This window comes from Adiantum capillus-veneris, chromosome 4, assembly GCF_014529385.1.
Source record: "Adiantum capillus-veneris isolate H3 chromosome 4, ASM1452938v2, whole genome shotgun sequence".
In the NCBI taxonomy this organism is placed as follows: domain Eukaryota; kingdom Viridiplantae; phylum Streptophyta; class Polypodiopsida; order Polypodiales; family Pteridaceae; genus Adiantum; species Adiantum capillus-veneris.
In genome coordinates this window covers 150,031,640-150,043,669 of record NC_140934.1, presented here as the reverse complement: position 1 = coordinate 150,043,669, position 12,030 = coordinate 150,031,640, and the positions used below count along the sequence as shown (strand labels likewise).

Here is a 12,030-nt window from a genome sequence, read left to right as displayed (position 1 = left end):
CATCAAGAGAGTCCAACATTAGAATACAAGTGGAAAGTTTTCAAAGAAGTAATTTTCTCTTGTGCGAGGGAATGCTTTTCACTGAAACACATGTCTTGCAAAAGATCTAAGAAAGGTAGCATCAAGAAGAAATGGTTCGACATGGAATGTAGTCAAGCTCGAAAACAATTGCTAAGGTTGGATTCAAGCAAAGACAAGGAAGGTTACTTGGAACATTCACACACATACAAAGCACTTGTTCAAAAAAAGAGGAGAAGGTGGGAAGTCAAAAAACAACTTCTTTTAGCGCAAGAAAAAGCACATGCATGTGGCAAGTTTTGGCAAAATTTAAAAGGCAAGCGTGTTGAGAGCTTTGGTGACTTGACTCTTGAGGATATGTATACGCATTGCAAGAACCTCTCTGAGCAACCCAATGTTGATAAGATGGAGTGTTGGAGCTCCCTTCCGTTTATGCCTCCCTTCTTTACCATTGAAGATGTATGTTGCGCGCTTGAGAAACTTGCTACCCGTAAGGCAGGGGACCTTCAAGGTGTCAAGGCTGAAGTGATTAAATGTACAAGCAAGAAAACACGATATTGGATATGCAATATGTTTAACCTTGCACTTCAGCATGCATGCCTCATGATTGGAGTGAAAATTGGATCAAACCTTTGCACAAAGGAGGAGATGTAAACAATGTGAACAACTACCGCACTATAATGATTGGTTTTTTGATGGCAAAGTTATTTGGATGTATCATGGAGATGAAGATAAGTGAATGGGCTGAAAAGAACGGCAAACGTGCGCTAGGCCAAGCAGGTTTTTGAAAGCATCATAGCACTATTGATCACCTTGTCACTCTTCGAGTTCTTATGGAAGCGTCTGGATTGAAAGGAAAAAAGTTGTATTGTTTCTTTGTGGATTTCAAGAAAGGTTTTGACATGGTACCGCGAGGAAATCTTTGGAGACGTATGCAAAGCCTTCAAGTGCCTAGAGAATTTATGCATGCAGTTTTTTGCATCTACCAAAACGTGATATGTCGACTACGTATCGGAGATGGAATTTCAGAATTTTTTTCAAGCACCATTGGTGTCAAACAAGGATGCCCACTTTCCCCAACCCTCTTTGGGCTACTCATTCATGAATTGGAATGCATGGTTCTTGATTTTATGCAACAAGAAGGCATAGAAGAGGTTAAGATCAGAATTGCGGTGATCATGCTTTTGATTTATGCAGATGATGTAGTGCTCTTGGCACATACCTTAGAAGATGCACAAAAGCTTATGAGTGTCTTGGAACGCTTTTGCCTACATAGCGGACTGATCGTGAATGGATCCAAAACCAAGGTTATGCTTGTAAAGACCCTCAATGATGAAAATCCATGCATTGTATACAACAATGAGCAACTTGAAGTGGTAGATAGCTTCAAGTACCTTGGCCTTGAGATTCCATCCAATCATAGATGGAAGGATTGTGCAATGCGTCGCTTGGAAGCCGGAAAGAGGGCTTATTATGCATTTGAGAACATGTGCAATGCTGGATAGATCAAGTGTTGGAGTCTTACCATACACCGAGCAAACTTTACCGAGCGAAACCCATGTGTATGTATGTGCATGTGTCAAAAGGTAAACATAGAAAATGACATGTGCATGAAAATAGTGTACTTTTAGTGATGTAAAGCAATGGTGGTTCTCCATACCAGTGAATGAAGAACAATATTGAATCATTGCACTACAAAGAAAAAAATGTTACCCCTTCAAAAGAAGCACGAGATAAATAAAATCTACAAGTCGCCATTCTATCTTACCCTAAAATATATAATTAGGAAGGGTAAATCAAAAGTTTCAAAGGCTATGGTCTCTCTTCAAGAATGAGCCTTACGACCTTTCCAAGCTAAATGCAGGCCCTCTGACAAGTGCTTGGAATGGCGTGGTTGCAGAGAAGACATATTATAAGCATGGTATTCAAATGCATCCTTATTTTGTGTTGTCCTATTGAGAACGACGATCAATGGGAGAAGTGGAACGAACACACCTCGTTCAGTGCTCTATACATTATTGCACTAATGTGGGATATTTTAGATTCAACACAGAGGAGATTCACATGCGTGACTGGCTGGGGTAAAGCAGACGTGAGTTGCATTCTTTCCTTGCCCTTGAATAAACTGAGCATGGAAAAATATTGACGTTTTCTCGCTAAACGAAGCCTTGCTCCAACTAACTCTGTTGTTTTTTATAGAGTTAGCTTGCAAGAGCCAATGCTCACAGAAAATTGACCTTTAATGTTGTTTTAAAGGACAAAAGCTGAAAATTGATGGCTAGGCTGGAGAATAATTTTGATGGAAATTGACTAGGATTTTGGTGTAAAAACTGGTAAAAGCACTAAAACCATCACTAACTGGGAGATTACCAATGCTCAATGCTCTTCCTTTTTCCCATTGGTTGCTAAAAACGTTTTTTGCAAACACTGGCAAGAGCTTCATTTCATAGAAGCAACCAAAAAACTCTCTCGTCATCAATAGATTGCTGCGGCTTGTGTGGGAACACGCTCATCAATGATAGAAAAAAATCATTTTCTCAAACATACAAAATTCCTTTCCTTGAATTTGCTAATGTTGACCTATATGTAGAGATACTATGTATAGCTCACACAGGTAAGAGGAGATTTGAAAAAAATGGGTTATTTATTCGATTTTTTATACTATTTTTTTCTATTTTCGGGAGGATTTTTCCCTTTTCCCAATCGACAGTTTTGAAATGGAAAATGACACCATATTAAGCTGAGACACATTTTTCTAGAATAGTGGCGCTCATAATACGTGAAGAGGGTGCGTTGCATGTTGACTTTCGAGGATCAAGACAAGAGGATTGGACCCTCGTTTGGTGCTAGATACTGTTGGAATAAAATAAAAATATGCCAGCTATCATGCCTCGAGAACCCCAAGGATACGAGCATCCGTTCAAATCACTCATCATCGTCCTATTTAACTACCCTATGTATCCACACATAGCATCGCAATCCAATCACGCCTAACCACCTATCTATTTGTATTGTCTCTCTCTCTCTCTACCTTCTCTCTTCTTCTTCTCTGTGTAAAACACACACACACACACACACTAATGGAATCTCTCATATAATGCACAGTCTCTGTGCCTCTGATAGGGAGGCCTCCTGGCCTTTCACTCCCACATGGTATCAAGCGCCAAGTACGGGTCCGGGACCTGCAACCTACGTCTGTTGAAGATACCCTACATGGCACCATGCACAAGGCTTCAACAATCGCAATGCTGCACCTGCAGTCTGCACCCAATGAGAGAGCCCTGCAATTATTGCCCTCTGGTGGCAACGACGATACATCCTCTAGCCATGCCCCTCTACGGTGCTGCAAAGCCTCTCCATGAGAAATCCTGTAATGCGGCTCATTCTGGCTGTAATTCTCAAGCGGCCAAGCCGCATTATGGCTATAATTTTCATGCGGCCTGGGCCGGGATGCCCGCCTGCAACCACTGCACATCATTCTCCTGAGAGAATCCTCGCCATGCTAGAAAGATTTTATGCTCCTGACGAAGAGCGGTTGGGCCCCTCTTACCATACCCACAAGCACACCCATGGACGTGATGCCGAACCTGTCTGTTCTACTGCAACAATCACATCAGCCACATCCGACTCTCTAATTGGCGTTGAGCCTCTGTCTTGCTGTTGCACATGCAATCATGCAGCCAATGTGGCGTCCCGCTTAAATGCAACCAAGGATGGATGATTCTCACCAACTTGCAAGTTGCAATGCCTCACACTTTGGAGACATGACCAATTGCCTGGCGGATGCAACTGCCTCAACCCTCGCTGATTATGCAGCAAAAGCAATGTAGACGCTAATGTTGCTGCCATTAATGCTGATGTAACTAAGGCAACCCTGCGGCCAAGAAAGACGTCATCAACCCTGCTGCTGCAGACAGATCAGTTGCAGCTGCACCATATGCAGACGAAACTGTTGCGGCCAATACTGTCGCCATCTCCCTCAAATTGAAGCGAAGATTGCTGCCCTGGGCTTTCGCATTTGCTCCTGCAAAACCTGTTGTCCTGCATGAACCACAGATGTCGCCATTCTCGTCGATGGCGATGCCAATAGTCCAGAGGAAGCATTCATTGCTGCAACCTATGATGAGGTTGTTACTATCAAAACCTTCTTAGACACTCTTGATGAGCATGACGTAGGAGCAATTGATATCTTCAACATCCTGACCTGAGAAACCGTAGCAGATGATGATGGTAGTGTAGCCACCTCAAAAAACCTTACCGCAGTTGACAGACCATGCAAATCCCTGCAACCTGATATGGACGAGGCTGAATTTCCATCCAAATCTGTAAATGCTGGATCAGATATCGCATTTTTACCCTCTCTCCACACACACACACACACACACACACACACTATATTATGGCGAGACTAAGCAGAGGGTTGGAGCGAACTTATCCAAGCACTATTATGGCGGGACTAAGCAGAGGGTTGGAGCAGGTGTGGGGAATAGGCAGAGGGCGGCTACGTGGGCTGAGCTGGTAGCCAGAGTCAACACTTGACTTGACAATGGCAACCGTCACTCACTCGTCTCTCTCTCTCTCTCTCTCTCTCTAAAAACTCAACTAGTGTCTCTCTCTCTCTCAAAACGCAACTCTCTCAAAGAGCGCGCGCCGGCGTGCGCTGAGTTGAGAGAGAGAGAGAGGCAGTTTGAGCTGCCATGGCGTCCCTCTCATCGGGCCCGTGCTATACAAGTGAAGCGCCATGGGGAGGAGAGAGAAGTTCCTGTGTTTGTGCTCCTTCCCAAGCAGTTGCATTGTCTTCAAGGGTGACAAGGCGCGCAAGAGAGCTTCGCATTTCTTCCTTCACACAAATCAGGGTTTTGTCGACAAGAAGAAGTAAGCTTCCGCTTCTTCAGGTTGCTGCTAGACGTTCTTCTCAGAGGCAGAAGCCTGTTGTTGAGCAGAGGGATCCCCTTGATGATGACGAATCGGCCTATGGAGAGTATGTGAAGCCCGACGTTCCCGGACAAGAACCGGACTTCTGGGAAGGCCCTCAGTTTGAACTGCTCGGCTTCGTTGTTCAATACCTATGGGCCTTTGGGGTGTTATTGCGCTTATTGGATGATTCGCGGCAGTAAGGTTCTACAACTATGGTGCAACAGACTTTAAGGGAACATCAGTTTACAAGGATCCTATGGAGTCTCAAGGATTTGTGGAGACCCCCTCAGATTCCAAGGTATTCGAAGAGCCACCTCCACAGGATGCACCATCAATAGTGCAAGAAAGCTCAGGCTGAAGAGATAGTTTATCAAGCAGGGTTTCTACTTTGGTATAGATTTTTGTATATTGTTTTTTTATGAGTTACCCATTGATAGAGAGAGAGAGAGAGAGAGAGAGAGAGAGAGAGAGTTCCTGGTTCAAGACTAGGGAGGCCGCCGTGACGACTTGGTTAAAGAAGAACAGAAAGAAGAGGGGTCATGTCAGTGTAGGCCATGGAAGAATTGGCAAGCTACACAGAAAGCATGCCGCAGGTCACGGTAATGCAGGAGGTATGCACCACCATCGCATTCTGTTTGAGAGAGAGAGAGAGAGAGAGAGAGAGAGAGAGAGAGACTTCCTGGTTCAAGACTAGGGAGGCCGCCATGACGACTTGGTTAAAGAAGAATAGGAAGAAGAGGGGTCACGTCAGTGCAGGCCACGGAAGAATTGGCAAGCTACACAGAAAGCATGCCGCAAGTCACGGTAATGCAGGAGGTATGCACCACCATCGCAGTCTGTTTGACAAATATTACCCTGGGTACTTCGGGAAGGTAGGTATCCGCTACTTCCACAAGACAATGAACAAGTTCCACTGTCCCATTAATGTGAATGTGGATCGTCTGATCCGGAAGGAAAGGGGCCCTTGCTGGATGTCACACATTTTGGGTACTTCAAGGTGCTAGGTAAGGGCGATGCTCCCCCCACTCCTGTGGTCGTTAAAGCCAAGTTCTTCTCTAAGCTTACCGAGAAGAAGTTCAAAGAGTTTGGTGGTGCCGTCCTTCTCACTACTTGAGGTCAGATCTTCCCTTCTATTAACGTGTAGGCGGATGACAAGGCTTTTTTTGCTTCTCAATAAAGGATTTTTGTATGAGGAATTGTAGAGATGGGTTTTGATGTCTTAGCGATGATTGAATGTAGCCGAATTTCCCTTTATTAGAGAGAGAGAGAGAGAGAGAGAGAGAGATCTCCACGACAAAGAGGAAGCAGAAGCAGTTGCGGCATAAGCAGTCATGATGGTATGTGCCGCAGTAGTGGATGTAACAAGCACGCAAGAGGCCACACCAACCCCATCAGGTGCTTTAATTGTGGGTGACGTGTGCCCAAGGACAAGGTTGTCAGCGGTTTCTTGTAGAGAACATTGTTGAACAAGTTGCTGTGCGAGAGGTGCAGGATGCTTGCGTTTATGATGGGTACACACTTCCCAAGCTTTACGCCAAAATGCAGTACTGTGTTTCATGCGCCATTCACTCTCATGTTGTCCGTGTGAGATCCCGCACAACAAGAAGAGTTATGTTCGAGAGCCACCACAAAGGTTTAAACGCAAGGAGGATATGGAGAACCAGAATCAACGTACCAATGTTCCTGCTACTAGGAAGTAGAGAGGTGTCTAGTTAGTGCATAAGTTAGGAGAGGAAGAAGGCTCATGAATTACACACACACCCAAACTCTTCATCTTTGTTCTCGTCAAAAGATGGGTCGAGGTGATTGTGAAGGCATTGCATAAGAGGTGATTAATGCCAAGTTGTTGCATGCAAGTGGTGATTATCGTTCATGTCGACAATATCTTATGATCTTCATTACCTCTCCCACCCTTGGTCACAAAGTCCTCGTGATTGGGCCTCCTCTTTTGCAACTCACTGTGAAAACTCTAAAACACTCCGTAGTCCATGAAAACTATTTTTTTCAAGTATGTGATGTGATGGATATTTTCCTTCTCCTCTTCGTTTCTCAAGTGTCATGATTATACATTGAAGATATTTTTTGTGAGCTAGAGAAAATGGAGTCACTGTCTCAAAAAAAATTCTCCCCAATTTCAATAAGGCACAATCTAGCACCAAAGATTGCAAATACACGTTGTTCATATTGGCTCCAACCTACCAATACGATCTACCAAATCTACTTCTTCTACAACTTCCCTACAAGCAGGTGCCATAATATTATGTATTGCGAAACCCTCCTCCCCCTCCACAACATTACACGCGCGCGCGCGCGCACACACACACACACACACACACACACACACACACACATACACTTTTACTTGTCCAAGCATCTACCATGGTTTGAATATTGATGACCACAAGCCGTGATTGGAGGAGGGAGTATAACCTTGGATAATCAAGGAGTTAATATAAGGGTGGATGAATAAAGTCTTTATTAGGAATGCTCTAGATGTTTAGAGACAATGATAGATAGATTGTAATATGTAATTTGATGCTAAATGTTTCTGTTATGATTTCAGTTCTATGTATCTTGTGGCGTTTTCCTTTCCTTTATGATTGCTTGGAAAGGTTTGCTTGGGGTTTGGAATTCCTCATCATGCAACCAAACATGGCTAGGCACATAACCATTTATGGATGAAAATGTGTTTACACTAGTAATAGTCTGATGGTCCCTCGAGAGTAATTGGTATACTACATACAATGCCTTCACAAAGCAGCCTACACATGGAACTCATAGAAGCAAAAGAATATCATTCAAGTTCAAGATCTACCTATGCATTATGATGGACATGTGGCATTTGAGTTACCATCTTTTGATCTATTTGTGCACGAAATTATGACAATTGCAACATGTGAATTTACCAAGGAGAATAAGTTTGCACAAATAGAGTTTTGGCATATGCTCTAGAAGATGGTTCAGAAGCAAGTATATGACTGTGTATCAATGTGTGTGTGAACACATTAAAGGAAGAGTATGGCTGTTTTGTTTGAGACTATTTTAATGCGTGTGAACACATTAAAGGAAGAGTATGGCTCTTTTGTTTGAGAATATTTGAGATGCAACATGGTTATTTTGCTACACTATACTATATAGAGTAACTATTGAGATCTTGATCTAATCTTTTTCATTGCTTATGCTCGTTCGGTTTCTTGTCCGCTCGGAAGTACTCGCTCGAGGATTGGGATTCCTCAAGTGTTGGGCTCTCAAAAAGTACCTCTTTAACACATTGGTGACACCGGTGCTTCTTTATAGAGTGGAGATGTGGCGTGGTAGCATCGAGAAGTCTACTTGGAAAGAGTTTGAGAATGTCTAAAAGCGTTTTCTCACCAACTTTTTCCAAGTGAAGACACAAACACCCTACATGCTCTTACTTCTTGAGTCCAGATTGCTTCCCATTGAGGTCTTGGACATGCAACGAGTTATGAAGTACATGCTCAAGACACAACATAGCCCTTTGTATCGACTTCCTAGAATCGCATATGAAGCAAGTCAAAAGGTCCAAAAGACATACAAGAGCAAAATATTAAGTTCGGGGTGGATGCTTGACATCAAGAAATGGTTTGGAAGATGGGATGCATGTCACTTGGTCAAGGAAGGAAGAGTATGGATCTTTTGTTTGAAACTATTTTAATGTGTGTGAACACATTAAAGGAAGAGTATGGCTCTTTTGTTTGAGAATATTTGAGATGCAACATGGTTATTTTGCTACACTATACTCTATAGAGTAACTATTGAGATTTTGATCTAATCTTTTTCATTGCTTATGCTCGCTCGGTTTCTTGTCCGCTCGGAAGTACTCGCTCGAGGATTGGGATTCCTCAAGTGTTGGGCTCTCAAAAAGTACCTCTTTGACACATTGGTGACATCGGTGCTTCTTTATGGAGTGGAGATGTGGCGTGGTAGCATCGGGAAGTCTACTTGGAAAGAGTTTGAGAATGTCTAAAAGCGTTTTCTCACCAACTTTTTCCAAGTGAAAACACAAACACCCTACATGCTCTTACTTCTTGAGTCCAGATTGCTTCCCATTGAGGTCTTGGGCATGCAACGGGTTGTGAAGTACATGCTTAAGACACAACATAGCCCTTTGTATCGACTTTCTAGAATCGCATATGAAGCAAGTCAAAAGGTCCAAAAGACATACAAGAGAAAAATATTAAGTTCGGGGTGGATGCTTGACAACAAGAAATGGTTTGGAAGATGGGATGCATGTCACTTGGTCAAGGATGCGTCGATCGACTCCCAAGTTAATGAGGCCTTTTTACAATGCCAATGTATCACGGCTTGGGAGAAATCCAGAGGTTCTCGCTTCAACCATTACACCACACACATTGCCCCAAACTACAAATCTCTCTTCTTCGAGCGCGGTAACCGAACCCATCCCTACATCCTTGAGCCCATCCCATTGAGTGCGATCCGCACCATTGCCTCCATTCGTCTTAGCTCACATTGTCTACGCTGTGAGATAGGACGTTGGGGCACTGGCGAGGAGTCTCATCGACTTTGCACCTTATGCCCTCGTCAAGTGCGAGAGAGTGAGTAACACACACTACTTGAGTGCTCAACTTTTGACCACATTAGGTCCTCTTTTCCCCATATATTCAGTCATGAGCTGTCGTACATACCTTCCTCTCCCAACCACGATGTGGACTCTCTATTGTGATGCTCATTTCAACCATTTTTGAGCATCGAGAGTCACTTATGACCTCCACTCACACCATGTGACATGTTCATTTGGTTCCATAGGTCATATTTGACCTCCGAGGACGATAATAGAACTATCTATCTCTCTCTCTCTCTCTCTCTCTCTCTCTCTCTCTCTCTCTCTCCCTCCTATCGACTTTCTTTCTCCCCCACCCTTTTTCTCTCTCTCCATCTACCTGACTTAAATTTGAATTACAGATCCAAAGACAATAATACAAGAAGTTCATTTGTGTTCCTCTCTCTCTCTCTCTCTCTCTCTCTCTCTCACACACACACACACACACACACACACACACACACACACACACACACACACACACACACACATGCTAGCTTAAATGTGAATTATAGATCACAAGACAATAGTCCAAAAAGTCAACATGTGGTCAACTCAAGAGATTCTCATCATTTCGACATCTCAAATAGAATAAGGCAACCTAAAAATGCAAAATTCTTACAACAGCCTTTTGGCCTCCAATAAAGTTTTGACCTCATTGTCACCCAAACTAAATTGATGAAACTAGATTGATGAATGAACATGTTGTGGTTTGCGTCCATTCCAAACACTCTTAAGTAGATGTAATACAAGTGTTTGCAAGCCACATAGGCCATTCCCTCCCCTACCCTCCTTTGGAAGTCTCTACAAATACAACATTGATTCTTAGCTATTGTGACCCTGTATTTATCATCACGCAACTTTGAGATTTGAGTTTCCACAACGAACACTATATGTTTGCATGTCTTTATCACCTCCACTTGTGCTATGTCCATCTCTAACTCTAGTGCACTGTCTATCCTTTTGGAGGCCTCTTCAGAAACATGTGTTCTATACCTGCCGGCACGTCTTTGCCCTTGCACTTCCATAGTTTCTGTTGCAATATGAAACCTGCAAGGTGTAGTGCCTTTATTTCTGACTCTCTCAAGGACGTGCCCCGTGCCACTGGCCACTCAAGTGGAGGCCTTGGAGGATGCATCACAATGTGTGGACATACATTCCAAACGTGCTTCACATCACCGCTACAAAATCATACCCATGTGTCATTGTTGCGTCCCTCCCAATTTCGTTTTCCCCAAAAACTTGGGCTAGCTATTCCCTCACTACATACATTCACCTTTTTCTTGCACTTTCCTCCTTTGATGATTCCTTGGCAGGTGAACCTACTCCCCGATTTGCATCTTCTAATGGCCCACATTGTGTCATTTATGTCAACCTCCACGGCCCAAATCATCACCCCAGCATTCTCTTTTTCTGTAGGGGGTATTGCAGTTGTCTGTGCTACTCCACCAAACGACAATTTCCTGGACTTTCTTTGACGTGCAACGTTCTTAGTGATATACTCTTGCATGTGTGAACTATTCGCCTCCACGCCTTTAATGTGGGTGAATGTCTTGCGCTGCTTCGTCACTGTAACTCTATCTCCAAAAAACTCAGGCATCTTTGGAAGGTTTGTGCCTCCTAATATTGCACCATTCACAACATGGCTAGTTTGTGATGGACTAGGTGTGTGGAATTTCCTTGAAGCTTCTTTATCTCTCATCTTGCTTATGCTTGATCCGCTTCCAATATAATTACCCTCTGTATATGCCATTCATTTGGATTGTTAAAGGAGTGTGTTGCCAATGTCCGAAAATGTTGCATCATTCAAATAAATTTTTTGCATGTGACCTTCACCTGCTAGCCATGATGCATGACGTGACTCTGAGAGATTTGTTTGAGGTATGACTTTGATGCAATGGTCATTCACAGATTTCAAAATGATGGAATAGTATCGCATTGACGTAATACAAGGCTTAATTAAATGGACATCTTAAATCCTATTCCAAAACATTGATCAATACTTACCCCAAGGATTTCATTCCTCTAGTGAGGGTACCTCACATGCCACCAACTGAACCAACACTCCATTGTGCCTAGATTCCCCATCTGCCACCTTTCCTATTTCCCACCAAGCTTGAATGAATTGATATTGAGCCTCTGCATCTTCAGTGCTTTGCGCACACCGCCACATTCGATACAGCCGCTTGTGCTCATCTTGAAATGCTTTGACTACATATTTTGTGGTGTGGATCCCTAGACTTTGTTCCCAATGGAAAAGGCAAAATCACTCCCTACCTTTCATCAGCTTGTCTGGTCCTCCATTGAAAATTGTACATACCGCATTCCAATTTGCTTGGGCTTTGTCTGCCATAAACCGAGCAAAGTCCGGTGGAGGCACCCCATTGCGCTCTACCACATCGATCATTTGTTGCCAAAATATCATGTGAGCGATCGCATATGGAAATCATCATCAACTCTTGCACACTAAGTACCAAGATAAACCCACATTAGGATTCATTGATTATCAATAT

At 43.3% G+C, this 12,030-nt stretch overlaps 2 pseudogenes; both read left to right on the top strand.

Moving 5' to 3' along the window:
- The first annotated feature begins 4,705 nt into the window (after nt 1-4,705).
- Nucleotides 4,706-5,358, top strand: LOC147460155 (uncharacterized; annotated as a pseudogene).
- Nucleotides 5,359-5,639: 281 nt separating this feature from the next.
- Nucleotides 5,640-6,049, top strand: LOC147460154 (large ribosomal subunit protein uL15x pseudogene; annotated as a pseudogene).
- Nucleotides 6,050-12,030: the final 5,981 nt, after the last annotated feature.